The sequence below is a fragment of the Bidens hawaiensis genome, unplaced genomic scaffold (genome assembly GCF_021521415.1).
Source record: "Bidens hawaiensis isolate Kalapana, Puna unplaced genomic scaffold, B.hawaiensis_p1.1 tig00011076_1, whole genome shotgun sequence".
Classification (NCBI taxonomy): Eukaryota; Viridiplantae; Streptophyta; class Magnoliopsida; order Asterales; family Asteraceae; genus Bidens; species Bidens hawaiensis.
In genome coordinates this window covers 659,370-671,703 of record NW_027491854.1, presented here as the reverse complement: position 1 = coordinate 671,703, position 12,334 = coordinate 659,370, and positions in this window count along the sequence as shown.

Here is a 12,334-nt window from a genome sequence, read left to right as displayed (position 1 = left end):
GAATCGCCGGTAGTAACCAGCTAAGCCCAAAAAGGAACGGATTTCGGTAAGAGTGGTCGGTGTAATCCAGTGCTTGATTGCTTCAATTTTGGATGGGTCGACATGAATACCCATCTTGTTTACAACATGACCAAGAAACTGTACTTCGTCAGACCAAAACTCACACTTGGAGAGTTTGGCATAGAGTTGTTCGGTTCGAAGCTTTTGCAACACCAACAGAAGATGTTGTTCATGCTCGGCCTTGGTTTTGGAATATATCAGAACGTCATCGATAAACACGATCACGAATTGGTCCAAGAAAGGCCTACACACCCGGTTCATTAGATCCATGAAGACAGCGGGTGCGTTGGTTAAACCGAAGGGCATGACCAAGAATTCAAAATGACCGTAGCGGGTTCGAAAGGCAGTTTTGGGAATATCTTCTTCGCGGATACGCAACTGGTGATAGCCAGAACGGAGATTGATTTTGGAGAAACAAGAGGCACCTTGGAGTTGGTCAAAGAGGTCGTCAATACGCGGTAAGGGATACCGGTTCTTAATGGTGAGCTTGTTCAGCTCGCGGTAATCGATACACATGCGAAACGAACCGTCTTTCTTTTTAACGAACAAAACCGGAGCACCCCACGGCGAAGAGCTAGGGCGAATGAATCCTTTATCGGTCAACTCTTGAAGTTGACTTGCTAATTCTTGCATTTCAGAGGGTGCAAGTCGATAAGGAGATTTGGCTACGGGGGATGCACCAGGAACAAGATCAACACGAAACTCGACTTCCCGAGCGGGAGGTAAACCAGAAAGATCTTCGGGAAAGACTTCAGGGAAGTCACGCACGATGGGGATTTCATGAAGTTTCTTCTTTCCTTCATCGGGTTTGACCACATGAGCTAAGAACGCGACACATTTCTTTCGTAAAAGTCTTCGGGCTTCAGTGCATGACATAAGTTTAAGACCGTTAGATGGTTTCTCGCCGTAGATATGAAGATCTTGACCATTTTCCCGAGGAATGCGAATCAATTTCTTGGCGCAGATTACTTCGGCGCGATTTTGCGAGAGCCAGTCCATACCAATAATAACATCAAAACTTCCAAGAGGCATGGGAATGAGGTTGATTAAAAAATCGTGTTCATTAAGGTTAAGCGTGCAATCTTTGATCACGGAGTTTATTATAATTGTTTCACCGTTAGCCATTTCAACTGTAAAGTTTTCGTTTAAGTTTATTCGCGGTCGCGCAAGTTTTTGTTCAAATGCGCGAGAAATAAAACTCCTATCGGCGCCAGTATCAAAAAGTATAGATGCATATTGTCCGTTAAGTAAAAATGTACCATTAACCACGTCATTATTCGCTTGCGCTTGGTGCGCGGTTATATTAAAAGCTCGTCCGCGCGTCACTTGGTTTGAAATTTGGTTAACCGGATTAGCTTGCGTAATTTGTACTTGCAGTCTCGGGCACGCATTCCGGAAATGACTGGGGTCACCGCAGTTATAGCACGACCTGGGTCGTGGATTATGGTATGTTGATTGTGGGTTTTGCGGGTAGGTTGGTGGTGTTTGCGCGATTGGGTTGGCGGGAAGGACTCTACAGTACTCAGCAGTGTGACCAATACGGCCACATTGGTTGCATTGTCGACACGGGGTTTGAGTTGGGTGATGAAGTTTACAGGTTGGGCAAAAGGGTTGGTTTCCTGTGTAAGGTTTCTTAGTTGACGGGGCAGGGAGTGCGGAATTGGTTAAGGCATAGTTATGGACTACAGGGGGTGTTGGGTAGGTTGACAGTGGGTTAGGAGCGTATACTAGAGGTTGGTAGGCGGGTTGCTGGACAATGAGCGGGTTGGTAAGCGCGTAGGCTTGATGATTGGGTTTGCGCCTGCGCTTGAGGTTGTTACGGTTTGAGGGTTCTGGCTTGGTTTCTGTTGGTTCTGGGACAGTCTTGGTGAGTTTGGTCTTCTCGGCTCCCCGCAGGAACAGGGTTCCTGCCCTGACATGGTTGTCGCTGAGCACAGCGGCCAACTCGATGGCGTCAGAGAGGGTTACTGGGTTCCTGGCCCATACAGAATCTTGAATTTCCATGGGGAGGCCCCCAAGAAACTTTTCGATGGCGCGGCGGGAAGGGGTAACTAGGTGCGGGACAAGCAAACTTAGTTCGTGAAAGCGCGTAGCGTACTCGCGCGCTTCGCCACTGTACTGTTTCAAGTTCCAAAATTCCTCCTCAAGGCGCTTTACTTCGTTGAGAGGGCAGAATTCTCGAGTCAAAAGATCCTTGAATTCCACCCAGAGCATGCTAGAAGCAGCCTCTGCGCCACGCGCGTGAGCTACTCCGTTCCACCATGTAAGCGCCCTTGATTCCAGGACACTTGAGGCGTATAAGGTTCGTCGGTCTGGAGGGCAATGGGTATGAACGAAGGTGTTCTCAATTTTCTCGAGCCATTGGAGCATTACGGTAGCTCCTTCGAGCCCTGTGAATTTCGGAGGGTTACCCGCATTAAAGGACTTAATATTGTATCCGGAGGGGTTGGTATTATTTTGATTTAAGGCTTGGGCTATTGCGGCGGCCATTTCCTGGGAACGACGCTGCATACGTCTGTGCGAGGCTTCTCTCCTCTGATGACGGCGAGCTGATATCGGAGGCATTCTATAAAAGTTTTAGTTTTTGTTAACATCTTGGTATGGGAAATCGTTTCAGCGCAAAGTATATCATTGTAAAGCTTGTTTCGCAGAGTTAAATGCTATCAAATTTTGAAGTAAAATATGAATTTAAATGCAAACTTAATACAGGTAATGAATTCGAATTGAAAATCGACAATTCATGCATCACCATGACTTTTCAAATCTTCAATTTAAAATATACGAGTAAATGAGTATTGGAGGTTGACAATTCATGTATCACCATGACTTTTCAAATCTTCAATTTAAAATATACGAGTAAATGAGTATTGGAGGTTGACAATTCATGTATCACCATGACTTTTCAAATCTTCAATTTTAGAACATAAAGTTAATGGGGATTGAAAATCAACTATTCATGTATCACCATGACTTTTCGGATTTTCAATGTTAAGTCCCAACAACAAACGAATATGTAAGTAAAGAAACGAATTAAAATTTAACAATAAAAATCGAAAGATCGCGGATAAAACATGAAATCATGTGCTGCGTATGCGCAAGCATATTTTATAAATATCGAGTAATTAACAATTAGCGCGCAATCATGAGATTTTTCTCATGCGCGAGAAGGGACTCTTAGGTATTCTAGGTCGTTACGTCTAACCACCTAATCCTAAAGTCACGGAGCTCTGATACCAATCTGTAACACCCCGACCGACGGCGGATTATACATCGGGGCGCTACCAATTGTTTCATTACTCGTGACACTATTTGGGTGTCAATATTTAATAAATACATTTCATTGCGCAGGCGCAGAACACGACATAAAGTAACATAAATCACATAACATAACTCATAATATTCAAATACATAACTTTGTCTTGTTATATTTTAAACTAGGTCCAAAGTAAAAGAAAACATCCTACGTGTCCTTGAGTTTCCAAAAGCAGTTACAGCAAACCTGAACATGTGTTAAAATAAAACGTCAAAACTTGCGTATCGGTGAGAAATCAAGTTAAATAGATATAAATAGATAATAACAAAGCACTGCGCGCAACATGTGTATAACTGGTGTTCAACATAGTGTGTAAACAGATTGTGATCAAGCCTAAATAGATCATAGCTCATAGTTCATAGCGTGCTCCAAATCGAGCAAAAACAAATAATCATTCGTGTATGTGCAAAGAAACCAAGAAAAATCGTAACGATAGGTCTCCCGTGTTCATCTAATGGATCCATGAAAACTTCGGAATAGGCCGATCAAAGCGGTTAATGATCAACACATACAGATATACAGCACTTAGTAAACGTCCATAACACATGGGTTTTGCGCACATAATTTCATAAACAAGTTTAAGACTCAAGTTGTACGAACACATGAACATCCCAAAACGTTAAAATAAAAGGGGATTAGGTACGAGATTACTCACTTGTAAAAGGTGCGTTGAAAGATAATGCAAGAACCAACTTTTAAACAAGCGAAGGTTAACCTATAAATAAGAGGTTATTGGTTTATCGATTGGTTTTTATGTCTTGAATATTATGCAAGTTACTTAAACAAAATATATATTTACCGAGATTTCTGGGCAGAAAAGAAGAGAAGACGGATGCAAGGAGGCGTCGCTTGAGGATCTTCGGCAGAGAGTAAGGGAGAAAGATTTTGGGGAGAGTTTACGTGTTTTGAGTGTAGTGTTAATTATCGAAGAAAATAGTTTTATTTATAGGAAAACCCTAGGGAACACATCCCTTAAAAAGGGGAAAAAGATCTTATCAAATCAAAGCAAAAGATATCAAAAGCAAAAGATATTACAAGCAAAAGATATGGTGGCAGCTGCAGGGGATGGGGAAGGCTGACAGGTTACTGTTCATAGCAAGGGAGGGGTCAGACAAAGTACTGTACAAGACATGCAAAAGAAGATTTTAAAAGATTATGCCAGTTACTTTTTCTGACAACCAAGAGGGTTGGTAAGCAAGCTGCGCCGAAAGTGACTTTTCGGACAGATGTCAGATCTGGCCTACTGTGCCCATACCTTGGCAGGTATAGCACAGAAGATAAGATATTTCAAAAGCATACAGGCTGGCTTAAACTGGAGAAAAGACTTAAGTGTCTAGCGCGAGAAGGCTTGAGTGCGCGAGGGCGAAGGCAGACAGAACAATCCTTAGCGCGCCGCGGGAAGAACTACAATCCTTAGCGCGCCGCGGGAAGAACTACAATCCTTAGCGCGCCGCGGGAAGAACTACAATCCTTTGCGCGCCGCGGGAAGAACTACAATCCTTAGCGCGCCGCGGGAAGAACTACAATCCTTTGCGCGCCGCGGGAAGAACTACAATCCTTAGCGCGCCGCGGGAAGAGTTCGTCTCGCGTATCGCAGCAACAGCTGGTCTTCACGCAGGCTTCCCTGTAAGGAGTCTGGCGCGTGGAGCTGCGCAGACATCCTTAGGCGGGAAGAACCAAAGGACAAGCAAAGAGTTAAGAGAAAAAAAAGGGTTCAAGGCTTAAGGGTTAAGCAGAGGGGCGGGACGGCGACAAGAGAGAAAAAGGGGCGGGACGGCGGAAAGGAATTATTATTATTATCATTATTATTATTAGTAATATATATATATATAAGGTAAATTTATAAAGATTATAATCAAATAGTAAATCTTAAAATCGGATCCGGAAACGGGTACCTGGGTCGGGTCGGATTTGGGCAGTCGTCACATCGGGCGTCCGAAATGCGGTTTTATCCTGATCGTCAACAGCCATGTGGATTTGATGGTACCCTTTATACGCATCAAGGAAGCATTTAAGGCGAAACTGTGCTAATGAATCTACCTTAAGGTCAATTTCGGGTAACGGGTAACAATCCTTGGGGCATGCTTTGTTTAGGTCTTTAAAATCTATGCACATGCGCCATTGTTTGTTGGATTTCGGTACCATGACGGGATTTGCAACCCATGTTTGATATTTACTAACGCGTACGATGCCTGCGTCAAGGAGTTCCTTGACTTGGGTTCTACACGCGTTAGCCTGTTCAGCACCCATTACGCGACGCTTTTGTATGACCGGCGCAAATGCCGGGTCACACTTGAGCTTATGCTCAGCCTTACTTCGAGGTACACCAGTCATGTCAGCTGGTGTCCACGCGAAGATGTCGGCATTTTTTTGCAACAAGCGTTTGAGTAAGGTGCGTGTGGGGTTAGTGATCGTTGGGCCAATGGTAACAGCCTGGTCAGGGTATATGCCATTGAAGGCCCATTCTTCTAGTTCAGAGGTGGTTGGTTTAGCCATTTTTGGTTTGGGTTTAGATGAGAAAGATGCGATGCATACCTGGGGAATGCCCGTGATCATAGCAACGCCCTCGGCTGTTGGCCATCCCATCATCCCATGGATCGAAGACACCACGGCATTAAATCTTGCCATCCCATCTCTCCCGAAGAGAATGTCGTATGTGTGGTGTGGCTTCCTCATTACAACGAAGTCCACGTCTTCTGTGCGGGAGTACTTCCCGTCCGTGAGAGTGACGGGGAAGGATATGATACCCAAGGGGGTGTTTGTGCTGCCATCGAACCCTTCCATCGAGGCGTAAACTGTTTCTAGGCGTTCTTGTCTTCGTCGTCTAGCTTGTCGAAGAACTGCCTATACATGACCGTTGACGAAGCGCCATTATCAGCAAGAGTGCGGGAGGTGATGTAGTGCCCCAGCTGGCTTTTGATGACTATGGGGTTTTCTTTGTTGGGCCCTCCTGGCACACGCGGGAAGCGCACTTCAGCTTCCTTCCACGCACTTGGCTCTGTTGTTCGTCGTTTTCTTCCTCTGACGTTGCCATGAACCATGTGAATGCTGATGTCGACGGGTTTTCGTCCATTGCCCTTATACCGATTGTCATTCCTCCCTCCGTTCTTGATTGATGCCACGAGGTGTGTGAGTTTCCCATCTTTGACGAATGTTTCGACGATATCCTTCAAAGATGTGCACTCCTCCGTGGTGTGGCCTTTTGTCCCGTGGAAGTCACAGGATTTGCTCTGATCAGCGTTATGACGCTGTCGAATTATTGGAGCCTTTGGCCATGGGAGCTTCTCGGTGGCAAATATCTCGGTGACGCTTTTGGTGAGTGGCGTCCATCTGGGATTCCGGTTCGACGAGTGCATGTTGTCCCTTCAGCCTAAGAGAGGGCGAGAGTTGGATGAGGTGTCAAAGTTTATCCTTGACTGCCAAATACCAAGCTTCCTCTTTTTATTTTTTCGGGCGATACGGACGTTATTTTCTCTTGTTCTCTGCGTGTAGAGGTTTGTGCTCTGGGGAAGATTTCTACCCAGTTGCTTCTCCGTTTCGGCAAAGCGTTTAGCTGCCGTCATGATGGCATCCCACGTGGATGGCATGCCATCTTTACCTGTCAACGTGCGGATGAGCTCTGGGTACTCAGCGCCCTGGATGAAAGCGGCGCGAACAAGATCTTCGCTTATAGTGCCCAGACTTAGCTTCTTTGAGTTGAAGCGAGTGATGAAGTCTAGCAAAGATTCGTCTTCCTCTCGGATGCAGTTGAGGATCGTCCATTGCTCTTCAGTATATTTTCTTTGTTGACTGAAGTGCTGGCTGAACTTGTGCTGGAAGTCTGCCCAATCATAGATGTGGTGGACCGGTAGACGATCAAACCACGCTCTGGCTGCCCCCACGAGCGTCATCTGGAACATGTAACACCATGTGGGTTCCGTCCAATTACTGACGGTTGCCCCCGCTATAAATCTGTTCAAGTGATCGTCCGGGTCAGATATGCCATCGTAAGTGCCTATGTTGGACATCTGTTTGGCACTCTTTGGAGCGATTGCTTCCGCAATGTCCCTTGCAAATTTGGACGTTCCCGCATTCGCAACAGTTGGTCTGAAAGTTTTGGAGAAGTCACGTGGGTTTCCCCCCGTGTTCTTTGGTTTGAAGGTTCCCTCGAAATTTCTTCTCGAGTGGAAGTCTGCTTCTTTACGCTTCCCTTTCGCCTTATGACGAGGGTTTGCGTCACTGTCAGATTCTTCCCAATCTTCATCATCCAAATACTCGCAATCATTGCTCATGTTGAGCTGTTGTCGAGTGCTTCCGAATTCGCCATTGGCCTGTTGGAGTGAACGTAAACGTTCGTCCAACTCGGCTTGGAATTCTTTCTGACGTGCTTCCGCCCAAGCTTTAACTTGATCTAGTGTTTGTCGGGGAAGCCTCGTCTGTTGTTTCTCCAACTGGGTATCAATGAATCTCAGGGGAGGATTGTTTACTGCACTTGCCCCGGCTTGGGTAACCGGGGTAGTGTTCGTAAAAATCGTGTATTCACCGGTGTTCCCCCCAGTAGCTGGGGTTGTGGTTACCGGAGTTTCTTGGTCACTCGGTGGCTTTGGCATCGGAGTAACCTTAACCATCTTTCCAGAAGTTTGAAAAAACTGAGAAAAAGAAGAATTAGTTCTATCTTAATGCACGGATGGCGCCAATGAAGAAACACTAAGTGACTCCGGCAGATTAAGGATAATCTTAGGGTTAAGTAGATGTTTCCCACGAGGGTTAGGTCCGGCAAAGATGGTTATTCTTCTCAACCTGCAAAACAGACACCGTAAGCTCGTCACTGAGAGGGGGGGGTTCCTCCTTGTGACCACCCTCCGGTGTGAGAATCAGACTAGATTGCTCTGAATATAAGTGTATATTGAGAGAAATAGCTAGAGAGAAGATGATGATACCGTTCCAAGGTGTTGGAGTATTTATAGCCGAATGTAGGTTTCCAAGCAGGTACGGCCAGCTGTATAATATTCCTTTTCCACCAACTATGGGCTATGTTCGTGCCATGATGGGAGTTGGAGGGTAGGCAGCGGCTGATAGTGGCATTTTGTACTGGAGCGTGCTCCTCCTCGTACTATTGTCGGTGAGCTGTCACCCTGTGATTGGTTCATGGGTTGCTTTTGCCAGATCTTGTCTATTTGTCCATACCTTGGTAGGTATAGTACAAAAGATCTTCTAGAAGCGTACGGACTAGCTCTTTTGGGCGGAAATATTCCCGCCCTGCTCATTCCTTCTTCAGGTGACATTACTGAAGTATAAGAGTTAGTGCCTTATGCGTGTAGCCTTACTGTTAGTGCGGGTAGCCTTCCTTCTTGGCTTGTACCCACAGCTGCGGGGACAGGCAGGGTACTGTACCAAGGGAGGCTTTCCTGCGGGGATAGCTGGCTTACTACGTGTAAGGTCTTCATCTCTGAGCATGGTGGGTCCTGCGGATCCAGTTGGTCTATGCGCAGACGTACCTCTTCAAGGTGAGTCTTGCGGGTCCAACTAGGCTTTGAGGGGACCTACCTCTTCAACAATTTTTATTATATATAAGTTTTACAGTGAATTTGTAATTTATTCTGTTTTTACAACTATCAAAGTTTACGTATTTCTAACAAATTAAAAAAAAAGGGTTAGATGTTGGAATTATACTATTAACAACTTGCATTCCGTTAAAAAAAATTCATCAATATGCATTTTAAATGTTAAACAAAAATATATATTATTACCATCAATAACTTTAGTATTAAAAAACAGTTAATTTATATTATTAATATAAAACAATTATTATTTTTAAAACAAATGTTAATAAAGATTGTGTTAGAATACTTACGCTGGAATTTATTATTTATGTATTTTGTTTTCTTTGTTGCGCATTTCTTACGAAAATATTATTAGAAAGTGTAAGAATAATTTTTTGTTGGAATTGAGTTGGAATATTTACAAAAAAATTCCAACACGATTGTTTGTTTGTCACTTTCACGTAGGAATTCCGTTGGAAACGTGTGGGAAAAGCAACTAAACCTTTTTGATAAAGATAAGATGAGATGTAGAAAGATTACTTAACCTCAGGTTCAAATATGAAAATACATATAAAAGAGGAAGTGCTTAGCCTATAGGTATGTATTGTTATCCGGTATGTATTGTTATCCTATTTCAGTGACAAAGAGTCTTTCTATTTTTGTGAAAAAGAGTTTTCATACTTACTTAAAAAATCAAATTTTAAATATTTAACAATTCTATTTATTTTCATTGTTTGATCTATTTAGATTATTTGCTTTACATCATTGAGAATTCCATTCTAAAAGAAAAAGAAAATGATCTTTATTATGATAATCAAATGGAGTCTTTACTGTAAAACTTGACTCAAATAATAATATAGAAGTAAGAAACTTTTTCAAGTATAAAGATTTGTAATGATTCTTTATGGATTGAATCTTTGGGAAGTTTTGGGAAGTTGGAATTAGTAAGTCTATCTTATTGAGTCACTTGAAGAGGCAGGGTCAAATAGAATTTATTTTTTTAGAATTTCTTTATTCGTGTGATTTCTGTTAGTTATGTTATTTCTCTATTTAGATTTCTGGATATTTCTTTTAGACATTTTTTGAGATAGAGATTTATATCAAAATGTTCCATTCATACAAAAAAGTCGGGTCTTGCTAATATTTATTCATAAAATATTGATTATCTATGTAGCTGTAGCTAAGAAAAAAGAGAAATAAATATATCTCTGTACCGACTGAACCAATGACTATTCATGATTTCATAATTGAATCAATTCCATAATGGTTCGAAATTAGAGGAATGTTATGGTTAAACTTCGTTTAAAACGATGTGGTAGAAAGCAACGTGCGACTTGAAGGACACGATCCGTTGTGGATTCTTATCCACCATTTTATATAGGAATGAGGGTGCTCTTGGCTCGACGTCGTTTTTCTATTATACTAGAACCCTTCTTTTTTTATTGGGTTGTAATTGTAATGTAAATAGTTTGCGATGGAGCTCGAGTAGAAAGTATTGATTAATTTCTCAGGGGGAAACGATCTAGGGTTAATGCCAATCAATAAATTGGAACAACTTCGTAAGTATATCTTCGATATAGAAATAGAAATCGAAAGGATCCGATTCGAGCGAATTTTAAACAAATTTTAAATCCCAAAATTTTTGTTGGAACGACTAAAACTTTTCGATTCACGGTGTATCGCACACGAATAAACCATCGGTATGATTATTTGATAGAAAGAAATCACAAAAAGGGGTATGTTGCTACCATTTTGAAAGGATTAAGAAGCACCGAAGTAATGTCTAAACCCAATGATTTAAAACCAAGATAAAGGATCCCAGAACAAGGAAACGCCACTTCAATTGTCTCACGGATCCAAATACAGAATCCAAATCTATTTTAAACGAGACGAAAAGGGGGGGCTAAAGACCACTCAAAAAATAAAAATATGAATATCTTTAAGATATTTTAAAGATATTTTAAAATTTTTGAACTTGAGTTATGAGTACAAATGATTTTTTTCAGGAAGAAAGCTAAAAAAAATGACTTTGCGTTAAATTAGACTAATTTATTTTATGGAGTCCTTTCCTATTTATTCTAATTTTATCCATAGACAAAACTTCTAATCATTTTTTCTCGAGTCGTACGAGGAGAAAGCTTCTTATACGGTTCTAGGGGGGATTTCTTTTTCATCAACATCTATCTCGATGAGCCGTCTATCGAATCGTTGCAATTGATGTTCGATCCCGAAGAGAAGGAAGAGATCTTCGAAGTCTTTTTTTTTTAACTTTTTTCAATTTTAGGTCTTGTACTTTTTCCATCGTATTCTTTTATTAACCTTTATATTGACAATATTGTATCGAATAAATATAATTCATCGTGATAAGAGCTCTATTTGTTTCTGTCCCATAGGTTTTAGGTTTGATTTTTTACCTGTTGATTCAAATGATGGGTTCGTTGGATTAGCTTTGCTACTGGGATTTTTGGTTGAAAAAGTGGATAACCTAGAAATAGGGGATAGTCCAGAATTTTTTACATTTCTTTACTTTTGATTTATTTCTTTTTTCGGGAATTTTTTTCGTAGATTACGTAGATTTATGATTTGATTTAATCATTTTTTTATTCTGTTTATTCTGATTGTATCTACATATCCTTTTTCTATGTGGGTTGCTAACTCAACGGTAGAGTACTCGGCTTTTAAGTGCGGCTAGGATCTTTTACACATTTAGATGAAGCGAAGGATTCGTCCATACCATCGGTAAAGTTTGGAAGACCACGACTGATCCTCAAAGGGAATGAATGGAAAAAATAGCATGTCGTATCAATTAAGAGTTCTGAGAATATTTTATTCTTTCCGGCTCAAGACAAAGCCTTCGTTTAAATTATTCAAAGGGGCAAATAGAAGTCAATTTTAAGTTGGGTCGAATTAATAAATGGATAGAGCCCCATGGCTTCAATTAATTTCATTTTGATTATAGGGAAAGAAAAAGCAACGAGCTTCCGTTCTTAATTTGAATGATTACCCGATCTAATTAGACGTTAAAAAAATATTAGTGCCCAATACGGGAAGGCTTTCTCCCAGGAATGTATTCTTGATTTTTTAATGAATCCTTAATATTACCATCCTCCATTCCATAATGGAGAAGTATGTGTATAAGAAACAGTATATTGATAAAAAAATTTCCAAAATCAAAAGAGCGATTGGGTTGAAAACAAAAACAGGGGGACTCAACCGTCTTCTGAAAAGAGATGCGGCTATGTTGAAAAGACAATTATCTTATTTGCAAACATATCTGGGCGGGATTAAATATATGACAGGGTTACCCGATATTGTAATCATCGTTGATCAGCAGGAAGAATATACGGCCCTTCAAGAATGTATCACATTGGGAATTCCAACAATTTGTTTAATCGATACAAATTGTGACCCTGATCTCGCAGATATTTAGATTCCAGCG